General features: G+C 41.8%; 1 long non-coding RNA gene across 1 annotated transcript in view; it reads left to right on the forward strand.

Moving 5' to 3' along the window:
* Positions 1-7776, forward strand: part of LOC143940225 (uncharacterized) — a 31664-nt gene extending 23888 nt beyond the window's left edge. Inside the window, exon 3 of the long non-coding RNA XR_013263834.1 lies at positions 34-7776. This is a non-coding gene — a long non-coding RNA (uncharacterized LOC143940225). The remainder of the gene's footprint in view (positions 1-33) is intronic.
* The last annotated feature ends 12652 nt before the right edge of the window (positions 7777-20428 follow it).

Genomic DNA, 20428 nt, shown 5'->3' on the forward strand with positions numbered 1-20428 from the left:
CAAAAACATTCTAATATCAGAAGGATTCCATAGGCAGTTTTCAAAAACATTCTAATATCTAATATTACGAAAGGAAAATCCACTTTGCACTGCAAGTGCACTTTAAAGTGCACTTGGAAGTGCAGTCGCTCTAAATCTAAGGGGTAGATCTGAAATGAGTGGAAGCTCTGCTGATTTTATCATCCAATCATGTGCAAGCTAAAATGCTGTTTTTATTTTCCTTGCATCTCCCCCAAGGATCTGCAGTGACTTGCAAAGTGCAAAGTGGATTTGCCTTTAGTAAATAACCCCCATTTTGTGCATTTCAGGCATAAAATACATAATCCCTAAATTCAATAAGAATTCATAATTCAGACAGAAGTCTCCCTGGGACATTAATGAACAGTGATATTGCCAGTTCAGGACTGAGCTGTTATTGTTGTAGGTGCCAAGTACAAACTGACAGACTAATCTCTCATTAGTCATGGAATTAAGCAGAATGTATTTTATTATTACATAGCAAAATATGCTGGGTGCAAGCAATGGAACAATGCATCTTGAACCAAGTTCGCAGCTCTTCCAAATCGTTATTGGCCCATTAAGGAGACTATGTTATAAAAAATAAAAAAAAACAATAAAAACTCAGATACTTTTGGGTGATGTCAGAGCTTGCCACTAACTCCTACCCCCAACATATTCATTATTGGCTGATCACTATAAAGAGCTACCTCATTGGACAACAGGAAAGTTCAAGAGGTAGAAAAGGGAAGCAAGCTTTCTGTTTTACAGGAGGCGCTGAATATTTGCCTTTCAGAACAGCCACAACAGTAGGATTTTGAAGGCTGCTAGCAGTATATGCAAGCACTTCTTAGTCCTCATGCACACTGAACTCTTCAGAAAGTTTTTTTTCCGACAGGAGGAAAAACAGTGTTAAAAACACAGCTAAAGCTGCATTATTCAGGGGCATCAAGCGTTTGGGCATTTATTAATTTAATTGGCCAGAATATTAATTTGTATTAATTAAACAGGGCCAGTGATTAGGAGCGTTTATACAAGTTTAGACGCATCTGGAGTTTTTCTGCCCAAACGTTCCTCTCCCGAATGCAATTTTGGTGCATTCCGATTTCTGCCCAGAAAAGCCCCATGTCTCTAAACTCCTTTAAAATGCTGCCTGTGCATGGACATATAGGCTAACATAGAGGGGCATTTAGAAAAAAAAATTCAAATGTCTGTAAAATGGGCTTTGACAGCTGCAGTGCACATGAGGCCTTAGAGTCTGCTTTAAAATTTTGATTTCATACCTAGGTTGGTGTCCAATAACCCCAAGATTAGTAAACTTTTGAAGATTTTACATATGTCAATATGCTTATAATAATCATACAGAAATTTGCTTGCATTTAAAGTTTCTTGACCTTTAACCCTTCATCAAATGAATACTAAATCAAACCAAGGAAAAAGAAGACAGTTGCTACTTGTGAGAGTTTTGTCCTAAATATTGCTGTTAAAAAACAAAACAAAAAAAAAAGTATTGAAGATGACATTTGAGGTTAAAGGCTAACTCCACCTTTTGTACCAAGTTACATGTTTCACCCATATTTATTTATGGATTTATCTGTGACATCTAGCTATTGCACAATACAATTTCAATATACTTCAACTTTTCAAATTTTTATCCTTTCGACTTCCTTCCTCTAATAATGGTCGACTTGCACTTAGCTACATTGGGTGACTTTTAAAAGCCAAGTACACATTGATTAATTTTTTAACCACCTCAGCTTGTATCTTCATTTTCCAAACATTGTGGCAAAAAATGTGATCATCTCGGGGTGTCTATTAACCCCCCCCCCAAAAAATGGGGTCATTTTGGAAATGTTCATATTATCCTGAAACTTTTATTTGCAATTTTTTTCCTATATTTATTAAGGAATAAAAGAAAAACATTGGTTATTAAATACCACCTAAAGAAATATCTAACAAAAAATAAAAAAATAAAATTACATTTTGGAACAGGGTTGTATGACAGTGTAATTGTAAGTCAAACTATCACAGCACTAAAAATGCAATAGATGGCCTGGACAGGAAGGAAGTGTAACATGCTGATCCTGAAGTGGTTAAGATGTGTTTTTTTAATATCTTGACATGCCTTGCCATTCATATTAAAATCCTTTATACCATTCATTGATGGATAAAATAGCAGACATGGCTTTTATTTTGGCCAATGCATGCCAATGCGTTGCATTTGTAAACAAGCACCATTAAAAACAATCGTAAAACCTGCACATGCATTGAGACTTGTTCGATCAATAAAATGCATAAACATTAATGGTCTCTAAAGGAATTTTTGCATTGTTGTGACAAACTGAAGCAAAGCAATACATAAAAGTACAGGTATAACTGTCTTGAATATGACATGCAAATGTGGCAACACTAATAAAAAGGACATTGCAAATACAATAATATATATTTTTTTACGTATGTAAAACTATAAAAAAAATAGAAAACTTCTTAAAAATACTTTCACCTGCTTGTTATACATAAAAATGATTATGGCTTATATTATGTTATAATTTAGTAAGGAGCGTTGTCTTCTTTTTCTTTAACTAATATACTATTTTGGACTATAAACTGTAATCCTAGGTCAGGCAATTGTGATATTACAGCTGCTATAAAATATGGCTGATGTCTCAGAAACTCTGGTTTACAAAATGCTATGTGAGCGTTCCCACCAGATGATATGAGCTATGGTTTTACAGCAATTGTACTGACACGTATTGCTTACCTATGGATTGTCAGGGTTTTACTAACATCTTGGGGCAAGCCTGATCTTCTTTATAATTAAAACCAATATATTGCATGTTGGTCTTTGTTTCTGTAATCTAGCCTTGAGCTACGTTCTCTTGAAATTACCTCTGCATTTCCTCACAATTAAAGTTTATCTAATCTAAACCAAGAATAAAGTTTTAATATATTGCAGCTTACAAGTCATCCAATGTGGTTGCAGCATTAGTTGTGCTTTAAGGCTAAGTTCATTTTCTGTAAATACAGAAAAATAACTGTTGATCCTGCCAGAAATTAAGTGTCCTAGCAACTTCTTGAGTACAGTATTTCATCCTCAAAACAATGTTTATCTTCCTTCCTAATTTTTTAATTGTAGACTATATAAAACATCCCCCTAGGTTATAGAGATGGGGCGAGAGGAGGATCTTCTGTAGTCTAATATGCCATGCTAGGGTTTTCACGCTGCTCCTCCTTGTCACCCTAAGACAAGAAATATCTTTCTGACAAGATAACCAGGTGAAATTAATAAACGGCCTGACAAACCAGAAAACTAATGCAGCCACTACATTTAATTACTGATAAGCTTCTATATATAACATTTTGTTCTTGCATTTAGTACCCTTTAAATGTGGTTTTGGTTCAATGCATATCAGTCTTATGTGGTGATTTTCATCTTTCATTTGATGTCTTGTGAATACCTTAACAAAGTTCTTACAATGATGTCCTTGTGTCAGCAGCCTGCAGCTAGTAACGTCTCCAGACATTGTGATCTGCAGCATGGCGTTTCACTAACTTACTAACATGTGGATAGGATGTGCATGTCATTTAACACCCCAGGGCAGCTTGTATCAGGCAACTGAATTATATAATTAATTTCTTCAGAAGCAAATGTGTTTACACTGAAATGTTGAACTTTGTTAAAGGTTGGGCAGTGCATTTTATTTTCTTGTTACCTGCACAAAACTGCACTGTGAATGAGTACTTGTTATAAATATGGATAAATGTTACCTTGACCATGAAGGCTGTGGAAGCAGAACTTGACTAGAATTTTTTTCTTTAAAGTGGTTGTAAAGGCTGAAGGTTTTTTATCTTCATACATACATTCTATGCATCAAGGTAAAAAATCCCTTCAGTATGCAGCTCCCCCCGCAGCCCCACTAATACTCACCCGAGCCTGAACGCGATCCAGTGATGTAGTGGCTGCTTTTCCGGATCTCTGCCATCTCATTGGTTGAGAGACAGTAGTGGGAGCCATTGGCTCTCCCTGTTGTCAATCACAACCAGTGAGGAGGAAACAGGGGTGAGGCCGAGCCATTTACTGTATGTCTTGTGGACACATAGAGCTGTGTTTGGGAGCGAGGACACACAAGTGCCCCCATATAAAGCGACTTGCTATGGGAGCTCTAAGACAAGAGGAGGAGCCAGGAACAGCATTCTATCCATTAAGATAAAAAGTCCCCTATGTGCAGCAGCCCCCCTAAGCCCCTCTAATACTTACCTGAGCCCCACTCAATCCCGCAATGTTTCTTGAAAGACTTAACTGTCCGGGACTCTCCCTACTCATTGGCTGAGAAAGCAGTGAAGTGCCATTGGCTCCTGCTGCTGTAAATCAAAGTCAGTGAGTCAATGAGGAGAGTGAAGGGGATTGATCAGTCCGCGGCTCTGTGTCTAAATGGACACACAGACCAGCGGCTCAGCTTGAGTGTCTCGATAGAAAGCTGCTTGCTGTGGGGGCACTCAACAGGTTTGTCAAAGAGGGACCTGAGAGAGGAGGGTCTGGGCTGCTCTGTGCAAAACCATTGCACAGAGCAGGTAAGTATAACATGTTTGTTCTTTTGAAATAATAAAAAGAGAGACTTTAGTATCACTTTAACATTTATCTCATTAAATGAATAGGGACAGTTAGTTAAAGCTGAGCCCCAGGAAAACTAAAAGTCCTCCCGTGCAGTGGGACTGTTCCTGCACTGAAAAGTTTAACTGCCTGTTTATTTCTAGTGGGAAATATAGAGTAAATCATTTTTACTTACTTGATTCTTCACTGTCACTTACTGTGCTGCTAGACCAGTGTCTGCAGCCTCTTTTTCCCCTACACTCCAGGAGTTGGATTCCTCTGATTCCATCAAAATTGATGAGGAGTCAATAGGCCTGAATTGGATATGAGGATGCTAAAGGGGCAGTTCACCACTAGAGCATAGGGGAGTGCCGTCTGCCAGGGGAGTAGATAAACAGGTAAGCAAAAGTGCTTTTCCTGTGTCCCAGAAAGAGAGGAGCAGTCAGACCTTGCAGTGTGACCCCACTGCAAGGGTGAACTTTTACTTTTCCCAGAGCCTTTAAATTGGGTCCTTTTGATATTGAAAAAAATATGTGCCCGAAATTGATCCATCCGATACAGAAAATATTGAATATCCTAGACCAAATTAGTTCTTTCATGTCAGCATGGATATCTTGGAGAAGGAGATTGAAAATAATCTGGACATCGTGTGGAGATTAACTTTCCAAATAAGTTATATTCCTAATGATAGTAGTGATCATGGCCAATAAATGTATCTCTTAAAGTGGACTAAACCCCCCCAAAATACAGCCAAAATAGACACCATCTAACACATAGCCCCATTTTTTCCGGGGGAGAGGAGAGCAGAGATGTACTTAATTGATCTTTCAATCCTCCCAGAACAAGACTAGTCCTGTGGCTCGTGCCCCAACCCCTCCCCCTGGTGGTCTAGCAGTCTTGTTATTACGCCCAGAGCAGGGTTCCACAGACCAGGAATAGTCCACCTCCGTGGTCTGTGGGGGAGTACTGTTTTCCAGAGTATTGAAGGATCGAGAGAGTATAAGCACCCCTAGACATGAGCAGTTTACTCTTGCAGTGTGGGCACAGCCCCAATGCATGGGAATTTTTTTTTTACCCAGAGTTGGATTTAATCTTCATTTCTTATACACAGAGAGAAATTTACTAAAACTGGAGCCGACAAAATCTGGAACAACTGTGAGTGGCAACGAATCAGCTTCTAGCCTCAGCTTGTTTAGTTGAGGTAGAAGCTGATTGGTTGCCATACCCAACTACTCCAGATTCTGCCTGCTGCAGTTTTAGTCCCCTTTCACACTTGTATAACTTGTCCTATGATTTGGGACTGCAAATTCTCAGCCCATTGAATATCACTGAAGTCAGATCACAGTCAAATCGCCATCTTAACTGATCTGACTTTAGCATGTGACTTGTGTTTTGATGATCTTGAAGGGGAACTCCATGCCAACTAAAAAAAAAGGGTTCCCCCTCCAAGAACATTCCACAATCAATCTTGTTTGGATTTTAAGGGGAACCGCCATGCCAAAAAAACTGTGTGAGGGTCCCCCCAAAATCCATACCAGACCCTTATCCGAGCACACAGCCCGGCAGGTCAGGAACAGGGGTGAGGACAAGTGAGCGCCTCCCCTCCCGAACCAAAGCAGGCCACATGCCCTCAACATGGGGAGTGGGTGCTTTGAGGTAGGGAGGCCCTGCACCCCCACCCCAAAGTACCCTGTCCCCATGTTGATGAGGACAAGGGCCTCTTCCCAACAACCCTGGCCGTTGGTTCTTGGGGTCTGTGGGCGGGAAACTTATTGGAATCCGGAAGCCCCCTTTAACAAGGAGGCGCCCAGGTCCCGGCCCCCCACCCTATGTGAATGAGTATTGGATACATTGTACCCCTACCCATTCACCTAAAAAAGTGTCAAAAATAAATCACAGTACATATGTTTTTAAAGTAATTTATTAGGCAGCTCTGAGGTCTCTTCCGATGCCTTCTCTGGGTCTTCTGGTGAGGTCTTCTGCAACTGCTGGTTCTTCTCCCCTCTCCGGGTCTTCTCCGCTCTTTGCTGATGTCTTCTAGCCCTCTCCAGTTCTTCTCCCTCTGCCCCCTGTCTTCTGCCTCTTTTGCTGGGTCTTCTCCGCTATCTTTTTGCTCTTTTGTTGGGTCTTCTCCGCTGTCTTCTCTCTCTGTTCTTCTTCCGATGTTGACTCGGCGCTCTCTCCAGCTCTAATGCCGGGTTCGTGGTGTGCCACTACTTATATTGGCATGGGGCGGGGTCACCATGTGGCGTCATCCGGAAGTCCCGCCCCTCATGACGTCCCCTCCCAGGGCATGATTGGCAGCGACGTCATAAGGGCCTGGTATACTCTTGGAGGGGGAACCCATGCCATTTTTTTTTTACGTTGTGCGTGTTGTTCTGCCTAAAGATTCATGCCAGACAGTGCCTCGTATTATCATTGATCAAAGTTAGATCCCTGTTCATTGAGGTCGGACTTCAAGTCTCAGGGCAAAGTCAGATCCACAGTCATATGACTGTTTTGTCAAAATCATGGCCATAAAATCGCGCAACTTTGAAGTCCCACAAGTGTAAAGGGGCCTTAGTAAATTCCCCCATCATAGTGCTTTAATTACGTGTCAATATTCCTCAATAAATCAGCAAAAATAATACCGAGTTGTGTTGAACTTTGAAAAAATCTTCAATTCTTTTTTAAAATTTGTGAGTTTATTGTTTACCGTAATTAACTGTTGTAACATAAAACTGTTTCAAGATTTCTACAAAACATGAACTTCAGTTTGACTGTTAAAACAATATTCATAATTTGTATCAAATATGCTGTATTGTTTATTTAATCTGAAATATAACTGTTTATCTGTTAATAAACTATTTGAACTTTTACATGAATCTTCAGAAATGTTATTTGATTGGATGTTTGAAAAATAAAACAATAGTTAAATGATTGTGATAAACTGAATTATCATTTTTATTTGTAATAACATCTGCCATGCCAATCCCCTTTTAATAGGAATATAAGATTATAGGCAGTGCCTCTATCTGACTACCTGAATATATCTTATATTGAGAATATTTAGCATTGGGCTAGCGTGGCTAACAGAAATAGGATACTGTGTGCAAGATGAAGAAAACAGATAGTATGCATCTGTAGTACTACAAGGAATGCATTATTTTGCCTGTTCAACCTCTTTAATAAACAACATATCAGTACAATTCCTACAGTGTTCCTTTATGTGAGCTTTTTCTGTCTTCTTTTACTATGTGTAACAAATTCTCGCTTTGAGTATGTATGCGTACTTCTTTCATCTTTGCTTTATGTTATAAAACATTCACATCTTTATTTGTGCAATAAAAATATGAAATACACAATTCAAAATGTGTGTAGTATATTTTTGCTTCTATCCTATATAATAAACTGTGGTTCTAAAAACAAGCGAGTCTCCTTTTTCTATTTGTAATACGCATACAAGGAGGGGGATTTACTAAAATGAGCACACAGAATCTGATACAGCTGTGCATAGTAATCAATCAGCTTCAAGTTTTTAGGACCGGTTCCCACTGCAGTGTAAATCACATGCAATCTCTGTGCGATGCAATTTCAGCCATACAGACCAACTTTGCACAGGATCCTTTTTTTGGTCCTCGGCAGAATCAGATCGCATGGGTGTTAACAGCCATATGATCCGATTCCTGTCCAAATTTGCAGTTCGCACTGCGATATCGAACTGATTTGGGGGTTTCATTAACAATTGACACTCCCAGCAGTTCACATAGGACAATGTGAACTGCCGCCAGAAGACATGCAATGCAGGAACCCGCAGTGGATTTGCTGGATTCCCGCATCACTGCAGTGTGAACCTAGCCTTAGCCCTCATTCACATTAAACACAACTTTGAAATTGAGCGAATTCATCTGAAGCCAAATGTATTCAAAGCCGCATGTCCATGCGACTTCATGCACAGATGTCTATTGAAGTCACATCCGAAGTAGTGCAGGAACTTCTTTTGTAAATCGGTGCTGTGCCACAAAGTTGGCGTCACAAAGATTGGAATGGTGCCATTGCCAGAAATAGGCTGCAACTTGTCATGACAAATTTCTTCAATGTGAACGAGGGCTTATTGTCAAAACCTAATTGAACAACCTGAAGTTAGAAGCTTATTGGTTACTATGCACAGCTGCCCCAGATTCTGTGTGCCCCATTTTTAGTAACTCGCCCCCAATGTATACATCTACGTACACACATCTGTATATAAAATATTGATTAGTTGTATCTGAGAATTTGCAATAAGTAAAGTAAAAAAATATATTTTTATTTGTATTTACCTTTTTAAATTCAAACATCCTGAAGTTCTGCTGTATAATTTTAGACACAACATGAAATCCTTGGTCCTCCAATAAGTGCATATCAAATGTAATAGTTTAAATTGATAAGCAACTTCACATCAACCCGAAAGTCTCCTAATTGTATCCAAAAGGTTAAAAAATATTCAGCATTCAGATATAATATAAATTTGTATCTAAAGGGTAAAAGCAGCCAACGACTGTAATAATTTCAAATTTGTGTTTTTGCTCTCCACTTGCCTCTTTTGCAAACTAACCAACAGCAACAATTCAGATTGTATAAAAATCATAGCAATTGTGTAGTGCATATACAAAATATTGTGTAAAAAAAAAATATATATATATATATATATATATATATATATATATATATATATATATATATATATATACAGTATATACACTGAGCAAAATTATAAATGCAACACTTTTGTGTTTGCCCATATTTATCATAAGCTGAACTAATCTATGACTTTTTGTATATACTCAAAAGGCCTATTTCACTCAAATATTTTTCTCAAATCTGTCTAAATCTGTGTTAGTGTGCACTTCTCCTTTGCCAAGATAATCTATCTACCTCACAGGTGTGGCATATCAAATGCTGATTAGACAGCATGGTTATTGCAAAGGTGTGCCTTAGGTTGGCCACAATAAAAGGCCACTCTAAAATGTGCAGTTTTACTGTATTGGGGGGGTACCATACCATAACCCCACTGCCATCATGGGCCAGTCGATCTACAATGTTGGCATCAACAAATTGCTCACCCACACAATTCCATACACGCTGTCTGCCATCTGCCCTGTACAGTGAAAAACAGGATTCACCTGTGAAGAGAACACCTCTCCAAAGTGCCATACGCAATCTAATGTGAGCATTTGCCCACTCAAGTCGGTTACAACAACGGACTACAGTCAGATCGGGACCCCGATGAGGATTACGAGCATGCAGATGATTTTCCCTGAGATGGTTTCTGATAGTTTGTGCAGAAATTCTTTGATTATGCAAGCTGATTGTTGTAGCAGCTGTCCGGGTAGCTGGTCTCAGATGTTCTTGGAGGTGAAGATGCTGGATGTGGAAGTCCTGGGCTGGTGTGGTTACAAGTGGTCTGTGGTTGTGAGGCCAGTTGGATGTACTGCCAAATTCTCTGAAACGCCTTTGGAGACAGCTTATGGTAGAGAAATGAACATTCAATTCAAGGGCAACAGCTCTGGTGGACATTCCTGGAGTCAGCATGCCAACTGCATGCTCCCTCAAAACTTGCGACATCCGTGGCATTGTGCTGTGTGATAAAACTGCACAAAGTGGCCTTTTATTGTGGCCAGCCTAAGGCACACCTGTGCAATAATCATTTTGACTCATCAGCATCTGGATATGCCACACCTGTGAGGCAAAGGTGATGTGCTCACTAACACACATTTAAACAGATTTGTGAACAATATTAGAGAGAAATAGGCCTGTTGTGTACATAGAAAAAGTCTAGATCTTTGAGTTCAGCTCATGATAAATAGGGGCAAACACAAAAGTGTTGCGTTTATAATTGTGCTCAGTGTATATATATATATATATATATATATATATATATATATATATATATATATATATATAGAGAGAGAGAGAGAGAGAGAGAGAGAGAGAGAGAGAGATAAATATATAGATATAGATATCTATATATAGATATAAAGATAGATATCTATACATAGATATCTATATACAGTGCCGCCTTGAAAAAAGTATCACGGGATTACAGGATAAAAGGGGTAAAAGGGAAGGTTATACATATACAGCATGTTACACAGAGGGATAAGCATTTACAATTCTGATGATGTTTCGGTGAAGAAATCCCAGGGAGTACTGGAGGAAAGAGACCCGTGTAATTAACAACAGTAAATAAAACAGCAACTTAACAAATCCAACAAGAAAGAATAAAAAACAAGTAGTAAGTTAAATAGAAACATTTTCTATTTAAATGAAAGTCTATCTAGGGGGTTGTATTGTGTCTTCTCCTTAGGCTACATCTCTTTATGGTTGGCCCTAATGCTCCTCTAGCACTTTTTTCAGGTACGCCCATCAGGATCGGGTCAGGTGGAGGGAAAGAAGAACAAAAAAAAATGGGGGGGGGGGGTTGGGAAGGGGGAGATGTGGGTGGGGAAAGGCTTCAATTAAGTACATGGAGCGAGTGGAGTATACATTTTTGCTTGAAGAGGGAGTGAAATTATCAGCACCCTCCCTCTTCTCGTGCAGGGGATTATTTGGAGGGTGCAGTCTTGTCTCTAAAGTACGGGGGTTCCAACTAACTCCAGGCCTTATTTATTAATGATCCAGTCATGTCGTCTTCTGCATGAGTTCCCTAAAAAGCTGGGACTTCTTGAATGTCATCCAGGGCTCCCATATGGCAGAGTATTTCTCAGTTTTATCTAGGGTAGTATAGATCAACTCCTCCATCTCAGCTATGCGATTAACTCGCTGTATCCACTCAACTATTGGGGCAGGGATGTTGATCTCCAATGAACTGGCACACACATCCTAGCAGCATTAACTAGGTGCATTACAACTGATTTGAAGTAGTGTTTTTGGGGGAGTTTCGTCCGGTGTAGGAGATACTGCGCTGGTGAAAAATCAAATTTAAGTCTTGATATTTTCCCTATTGTTTCATGAACTTTCCGCCAATATGGCTGCAGGTCTGGGCAGTCCCACCAAGCATGTAGGAATGTGCCAGTTTCCCTGCCGCACCGCCAGCACTGACCAGATATTGTAGGGTAGTATTTATGAAGTAAGTCTGGGGTTCTTTACCAGCGTGAGCATATTTTATACCCGTTCTCTTGTATTGAAATGTTCAGTGATCCCTTATGAATATAGAGATTTATGCGGTCCCACTCTTCCTTGTTTATCTCTACTCCTAGGGCAGTGTCCCAGTACGTGCGGTCTGTGCATAGCAGTGCCTCAGAGTTTTCAAACAAAGAGGCATAGATGCCCGAAATAACATGTAAATGAGGTTCTGCGCAAGAGCAGAGAGACTCAAACATAGTCGCGGTCTTGGTGAATTTTTCTCTCCTAACTGGGGCATCAAGGTATTGCTTAAGCTGCATGTAAGACCAGAAGGGGCATGTTCCCGTTTTGGATATTTCTGTCAGCTCTGCTTGTTTCATGAAGCAGCCTCTGTGAACAAAATGTTTGGCTAACATCTCCTCATAAGGCCACTCCACTTGTGCGAAGGCTCCAGATAGGCCGGAGGGAAATCTGGGTTGCCTCTAATTGGAGAGATAGAACACTCTTTGTTTGAGACTGAATGTAGAGCATGTGTCTTATCAAATGTGTGTAGAGTGGCACTAATAAGAGGATGAGCCAAGATCTGTGCAGGTACCTTGTTTTTGGGTAGCCATGGAGCATATTGTAAATTAGAGTCTCCAGCATCACCCATCCTTTGTATTTAGCATGGATTTTCCAGTCAACGATCCGAGCCAGATGAACTGCCCAGTAATAGCGTAATAGCGAATATTGGGCAATCCAATCCCGCCTTTTAATTTTGGGAGCACTAGTTTAGCCCATCTTATCCGGGGGGATTTTCTGCCCCAAAGAGAAGAACGACATACCGCTTTGGATTGTGTAAAAAATGCAGTTGGTAGACTAATCGGTATAGTTTGGAGTTTATATAACATTCGCGGCAAAATTGTCATTTTGATGATGGACGCATGACCAAACCATGAGATGGAAGAACTATCCCACCTCTGGAGGTCCCGATGTATATTTTGAATTTTGGCTGCAAAATTCCTGTTGTAGAGTTCTGAGAGTTTGACAGGGAGTTGGATACCAAGGTATGTTATAGCGTCTGCTTTCCACTTAAAGGGAAAGTGCTTTTGGCATTGCTGGGCCACCTCTGTCGTTAGGGAGATGTTCATAGCAAATTACTTGGAGTAATTCATTTTTAAGTTTGCCAGGTTTTTAAACTGGACTTGCAGGAGGTTGGGCAGAGTCATCAGTGGGGAAGAGAGAAAGAGAAGGACATCAAAGCAAATACCGCAATCTTGTACTCTCTGTTTCGGACTTTAATGCATGTAATGTCTGGGTGCATTTGAATGTACCGTAAGAGTGGCTCAAGTGTGAGTATGTATAATAATGGGGAGAGAGGGCAGCCTTGTTTTGTTCCATTATGGATGAAGAAGGCGTTCGACAGGTATCCGTTTGCTCTGACACTAGCATTCGGATTTGCATATAGGGACATAATGAAGGCTCTAAGGCTGGGTCCTAGACCTATAGAGATCAGGACTGCTTCCACGTTGTCCCATGCAACCCTGTTGAATGCCTTCTCAGCATTCATTGGCGAGGAAAAAGCCCTCCTGCCGGGTAGATGTCAGCCAGTGATGTAGATTTAACGCTTTTATCGTATTGTCCCTAGCCTCTCGGCCCGGGACAAAACCCACTTGATCCAAGCCGACCCAATGGGGTATGTGTGAAGATAACCGTGTTGCTATTATTTTAGAGAACAGTTTAACGTCCACAGTGATATAGCAGTGATATCGGGCGATAGCTGGTTACATTAGAAGGATCTTTCCCTTCTTTGGGGATCACCGCGATGTATGCTTCCAGCAATCTCACCAATCCGTTGGGTTTGGTAGAGAGTGAAGTTAATGCCTTGAGAAATCTCTGTGCTAAAATTTTCGAGAAGCATTTATAATCTTGGGCCATGAGCCCATCTGGGCCCAGACTTTTGCCTCGACTCATGGTTTTTAGCACTGCCAAAAGTTCGTCCAGCGCTATTGGGGACTCTAAGGCCTGGGCTTCAACTTCCGACAGCGCTGGGGGGCCGTACCAATTTAGAAATTCCTGAATTTGGGCAAGTCTCTTGGTAGGGCCCGATGGGCTCGCATACCCTGCCTGTAGATTGTATAATTGGTTGTAATACTTCTGAAATTGCAGAGCAATTTCTTCATTCCTGGAAAAAATATGGCCTGTGGGATCTATGATGTGGTGGATTGTAGAGTTCAGTGTGTGTTGTTGTGTCACCCTTGCGAGCAATCTACTCGGCATATTACCATGCTCATAAAATTATTTTTGGGACAGGATCTTGCATTGGCATACCCTCTTGAATAGCTCCTCTGCCACCTGCGTGCACGTGTCCTGCAAGTCCTGGGCCACCTTGATTGCTAATGACCGTTTATGCTGTGTCTCCAGTCTCCTGATTTTAGAGGAGAGGGAGAGAATCAATTCTTGCCGCTCTCTTTTCCTTTTGGCAGAGATGTCCAGCAACTGCGCCCTAATAAAACATTTATGGGCCTCCCATTGTGTCATAGTTGTAATTTCTGGGGTATCATTGCGAATAAAGTATTCATCAAACTCCTGGTTTAGGCTCGCAATCATCTCGGAGTTTGTCAAGAGCGAGGTGTCCAGCCTCCAGATTTTGGTGGAGGTAACTCGGACTGGAAAAGTCAAGGTGATTGTTATGGGGTGGTGATCCGAGAGAACCATGCTCTTGATAGAGGCGCCCTGTAGATAGGATAGGTCCGCTTGAGCGACAAATAGATAATCTATTCTCGTGTAACGCTGCCGCGGTGGGGAATAAAAAGTGAAATCCCTGTCGTGGGGGTGCAGAGTCCTCCAGGTGTCGTGTAATGTCAATGAGGCTAGTTGCTGTTTAATTTGTCGTAATGCGGAAAAGGGGAGAGAGGAGGTTTTTGTGGAGGTGTCTAATAACGGGTCCAATGGTAGGTTAAAATCCCCTCCTAATATTAGCAGCCCTGACTGGAACAGAGTGAGTTTTGCTATTATATCTCGTATGAAAGTTACCTGTTTGGTGTTGGGGCAATGCACGTTCGCTAAGGCGATTGGTCTGTCGTTCCATTTTCCTTTTAGTAACAGGAACCTCCCTGCCAGGTCTAGCATCTGGTCAGTGATTTCGATGCGGAGGGATTTGGCCAGCAGTATTGAGACTCTTTTAGATTTGGAGTTTGGACATGTCACGTGATATGCTATTGGATAGCGGTTGTTCTTGAAACGTGGGACAGCCCCATTTTTAAGTGCAAGAAAACAGCTACGTTTTTCTGGGACATTTAGCCCTCTTACATTGAGCGAATACACTTTAAGAGACAGAGGAACAGATTGGGCCATAGTATTTGGCATGATTAAGTGTCTACATCAAAATCTAAAGCGTACTACGCATGCCTTGCTCCTGAGAAGGGGTAGGGAGGGGGAGAAGGGGAGCAGGAAGGCAAAAAAAAAAAAGAGGAGGGGGAGACGGAGAGGGGGTCGTCCGCCCGGGCCTGTGTACCTGATCTATGGCCTTCCTTTCGACACCAAGGGAGGAGCGGTGTGTTTATAGGGGGCCTACCTGGAAAAATTCCGGTGGTGTGCTTAAGCTTGCCGGCTCACCTGGACCTGAGGGTCCTAAGGGCAGGGAAATTGGAAGCACTGGGAATGTTCAAAGGGGACCTGCCACTCTGAAGTGGGAGAGAGGTCCAGCGATGGAACTTTAACCACTATTGACTACCCAGGGCTACATATTTTAAGAAGTGTGTCCTTAACCACTTCCCGCCTGGCGCACGGCGTGTACGTCGGCAGAATGGCACGGGCAGGCAAATGGGCGTACCTCTACGTCCCTTTAAATTTGCAGCCCTACCATCGCGAGCGCGCTGCCGGCGGTGTGCTTGTGTGCCGGACGGGACCCCAGTGAGTCCGGACACAGGTCCCGTGGACTCTATCGCCGTGGGCATACCCGTGATCATCTCATGGGGCGGCTGAACTAGGAAATGCCATTGTAAACAGCATCTCCCAGTTCTGCCTAGCAACAAGTGACGATGATCTCAGTTCCATGTGATTGGAGCAGAGATCAGTGTTCACTAAAAGAAAGCCCAGCCCCCAACAGTTAGTAACACGCCCCTAGGAACACTTAACCCCTACACTGCTACCCACTGGTTAACCCCTTCACTGCTAGTGTCATTTACACAGGAATCACTGCATTTGTATAGAAGTGATTGCTGTATAAATGACAATGGTCCCAAAAATGTGTCAAAAATGTCCGATGTGTCCGTCATAATGTCGCAGTCACAATAAAAATCGCTGATCGCCGCCATTACTAGTAAAAAAAAAATTATTTATAAAAATGCCATAAAACTATACCCTAATTTGTAAATGCTATAACTTTTACGCAAACCAATCAATAATCGCTTATTGCAATTTTTTTACCAAAAATATGTAGAAGAATACGTATCGGCCTAAACTGAGGGAAAAAAATGTTTTTTTATATATTTTTGGGGGATATTTATTATAATAAAAAGTAAAAAATAATGCGTTTTTTTCAAAATCGTCGCTCTATTTTTGTTTATAGCGCAAAAAATAAAAACTGCAGGGGTGATCAAATACCACCAGAAGAAAGCTCTATTTGTGGGAAAAAAAGGACGTCAGTTTTGTTTGGGAGCCACGTCGCACGACCGCGCAATTCTCAGTTAAAGCGAATCGCAAAAAGTGGTCTGGTCTTAAGCCAGCAAAATGGTCCGGGGCTGAAGTGGTTAAAGGAAAGTCTTCAACTCGAATGATTGGGGCGGGGGTCATGGGGAGCCCCCTGAAATCTATTGGATACTGACCAAAGCCCCCGCCCCCCCCTTCACTATCGCAGATGAGAAGTTCACTCCTGATTATCGTTTGTGCATAGATTGCCTATATTAAGCAACAGTTAGCCAATCGAAGAACTAGAATCACCAGGTCCCCATCCCCATGTTAACTTGATGGTATACATTTAGCTACCTACTACATTGCTACCTGGTATATCTACCAGCTTTACAAACTGTGGTTCTAATAAACAATAAAAACAAAACAAAAAAAGAACATTCACAAGGAACAAATGTGCCTGCATACATTGTTTATCACTAGGGGAAGTCGTCATTTAGATTCTCCCCCTTTCCATTTAGTCCCCGAGCCTACTTTAGTAAAGCTTATCATCCTGCCTGTCCAGTGGACCTCCAAGGTACGTGAAGTTAGGACCCCATGTTGCCTCAAGAGGTGGCAGGCCATCATGTAGTAATGAGCGCCAACCCAGCATCAGGTCCAGTGACTTCATGGAATATAAAGTGTCCATCGTCCAACTGACGGCAGTACTGATATGCAAGATACAGTTCTGTAAGTGGTGATCAGTTCACAAATGGACCAGTTATTATCGTACTTACTGTTCATGTTCAGGCAAAGTATATAATTAGAGGTCAAGTACTTATCTGAAAGGCTCTATAGGAGCAACTTATGGGGACAGTCAGTATCTTGCAGTTCCCAGCCATGTTTTGCAGCTTCTTCACAGGAGAGCTAGTGTTATAAAAGGGCCATTCATGGGCTCAGTACTCTCAAGCTTACCAGTGTAAGTCTGGTGCTGCCCCTTGGGAGATGGGTGTTGCAGTTCTACTAGTTCTTAGTTTAGGTAGTGCCAAAGTCTTGGAGGTTATGTGGAACCAGGTGGCATTTCAACAACAAGACCAGGTGGGGGCACAGGTGGGGGCACACTGGTCGGTAAAAATGGACTGAACCCAGACTAGCCCTCAGTTTTTCGATGTGAGGATATTGGTGATGCTCTTGGACCTCGTTCAGTGATCATGGCCTCAGAGCCTCTCTGGGATGAGTCAGAGGAGAATCTTCGATGTCACTGCCTGTGCCATCTTGAGCGTGGGGTCACGTCTTGGTGGACAGGTATCCAGGGTTCTGGCTGTCTAAACAAACTGAGCCAGTCTGGAACAGATACCCTAGGGATGCTGAGAGTATCACAGAATACCTGTAGCTCTGCTGGCATGTGTAGGGAGGCAGTGGGATTGCCCGCTGTGGCTGTCAGGCAGAAGGGGAATTTCCATTGGTAAATAATCCGTCTATCTCTAAGGACGTTGAGCAGTGGGCGCAGTGCTCTCCTATGTTGTAATGTGATGGCGTAAAGGTCTTGGTAGATCTGGATGGGATGGACATCATGTTGTAGCTGCCCTTGATTGTGTGCCTGATGTAAAATATCCTCCTGACAAAACAGCACACCACATCCCTAGGTGGATCTGACTCCCGGCCTCTGGGTCTCAGTGCCCTATGACAGTGCTCCATGTCGATGGGGGCATCTGGAGGCCTGTCCAGCAGAGTATTACATAAGGCCCAGATTACCTGTTGTAGCTGGGGTCCTTCTACTGTTTGGGGGACTCCCATCTCCGGCCTCTGTTATCGAGGTCCTCGATATGACGATGCATCTCAGAGTAAATGCTGTGTGGGGACACTAGTTGCCTGTTGTACCTGTTCCAAAGCTGCGACGTGAGTCATGGTTGTCGCCTCCACCTGGTCAAACCGACCGCCTTGAGATCTGTTTTGCAATCTGCTATCGCCACTGCTAGCATATTTTTAATGTCCGCTGCAACAAGCTGGAGGTCTGCCAGGTTAAGAAACGGAGGCTGTTGTGCTCCAGGAGCTCCTGTGCTCGATTGCCCCGAGTTCAGTGGCTCAGCCTGGCTTCCTGTCCCTCCCCGGGTGGGCTGTCTGGATGCCTGCGTGTCTGCATGTGGCATACGGAATATAGCCAGAGGACGGGCCCGCCTGTGAGCTGGTGAGTGAAGAGCTTCTCCCCTCCACCTCTATGCTCTTGGAAGTGAGACTCTCCGGGGATGGTAGCTTATTCTGCAGCCCTGTTCGTCGGAGCAAGGAGATTAAGCTGCCATTCCGTTCCGCCGCTAGGCCACGTCCCTGTACATTTCTATTCACCCCCCTCCCGAGTCAATACTTTGTAGAACCCCTTTTCACTGCCATTACAGTGCAAGTATTTTTTGGGTATGTCTCGACCAGCTTTGCACATCTAGAGAGTGACATTTTTGCCCATTCTTCTTTGCAAAAAAAGCTCAAGCTCTGTCAGACTGAATGGAGAGCATCTGTGAACAGCAATTTTCAGGTCTTTCCACAGATTCTCAATTGGATTTAGGTCTGGGCAATATGTGGGCAGAGCTCTGGCTGTCACATGATTTATTTAAAAAAAGATCTAAATTTAAAAAAACATTATGTCAATTAAAACACATGAAAGCAATACTTTATTTCATATATGTGCATTGACTTTCATTATGGGAAAATAAAAACTCTTGTCAGTCACCACACGTGACATTTCTGCTAACGGATCATGGTCGACAGTGGATAATTTGCTGCTGTTTATCATTGCTATCTATGTAGATTTGTGGGTGGAACTCTGGCAGTTCATGATTGATTAAAAAAAAAATCTAAATGTAAATAACATTATGTAAAACAAAACTCATACACATGAAGCAAATAAGGAAAGAATTTGAAGAATGCACAAACTGAGTGGCAAGGCAGAAGAGTGCAGATTGCCCGCAACAGCGTTGGCACACTTATTAAGGAACTGGCAGGTTCACCAAGTAATCACAACAACAATACAACTTTTAAATTAAAATAAACAGCACACATAATGAGATGTGATACTTTTACATCTCAAGATATAATTTCAAGTTTTGGATTTAATGCCACTTTTTAATGTCTGCATCTCTAATGTGAATTTTACCCTATTACCTGGATGGTTATCAAGTCAGGAAGTGATAGAAAATTTCTGAAAAGTTAACTAAAGACAGTGATAAAACCTAACAAAGGTACTAACAAGGCTTTACTCCATCCTTTAAAAAAATATGTTTTCCTTTACTCCTGACTTTTTAAACATGAAATCTAAACTGACTGCCCATACAATAAACATAATTATAAGCGTTCTCAGCCCACTGCAGCCTACCCAGCAACTTGAAACTCTCAGTATCAGCCACACATATTTGGTCTGCTTTACATTGTCACCCAATGCTGTAGCTAAGATTGGCACCTCTTCATTAAATGAGTACAAGCATTTTCTATTATTTAAAGTTTTTATCAACCAGCCCAATAAAATGCCAGCACAGCAAATGAGAAGACATGTAGAGGAAATGTAAACACTTTTGCTGTCTCAGTGGCTATGTTTTTTACTTGGATAAAGTTGGGAAAAGATCAAACCCCTGTCAAGTTTATCCTAGCAACCATTGTCCGCCAAAAATAAATGAATGGGAAATTAAACATTTTAGAGTTGTCACCAGGACAATATGCGAGGGTAAATCCTCCAGTGGGGATGCCCGTTTCTTTGACAATTATCTGTCTGGGGAATTACCTTTACTATGTAGAATCGTTCACTTTCTGTTGCATCTCTGGGATAAGGAGCATATAGATATCTTCCCAACAGTATGCCAACATTTAAAAAATCCTTCCCTAGCCCTATACTGTACAAAACTAAAATAAAAGTGCCTGCTATAATATATCCAGGTGAGAGGGTATCACTCAAAAGGAGAAATCTCACAAAGGTTCTGACTCTTCCACTCTTTTCTCAAGACTAGAAGAAAATGCCTTGACTAGAGTCCTATGAGGTTGATTTATTAAAGGGAAATACATTTTGCATCACCTAAAAATATAGGCTAAGAACATTCGACTACCATGGAGATTCCTCTGCGAACAGTTGAACGAATGGGTGCTTGACCAAGTAAAATTTTAACTGTAGTGGTGGTGGCAGCACCT

This window comes from Lithobates pipiens, unplaced genomic scaffold, assembly GCF_037356315.1.
Source record: "Lithobates pipiens isolate NorthernLeopardFrog02 unplaced genomic scaffold, aLitPip1_a1.2 Scaffold_3, whole genome shotgun sequence".
NCBI lineage: Eukaryota > Metazoa > Chordata > Amphibia > Anura > Ranidae > Lithobates > Lithobates pipiens.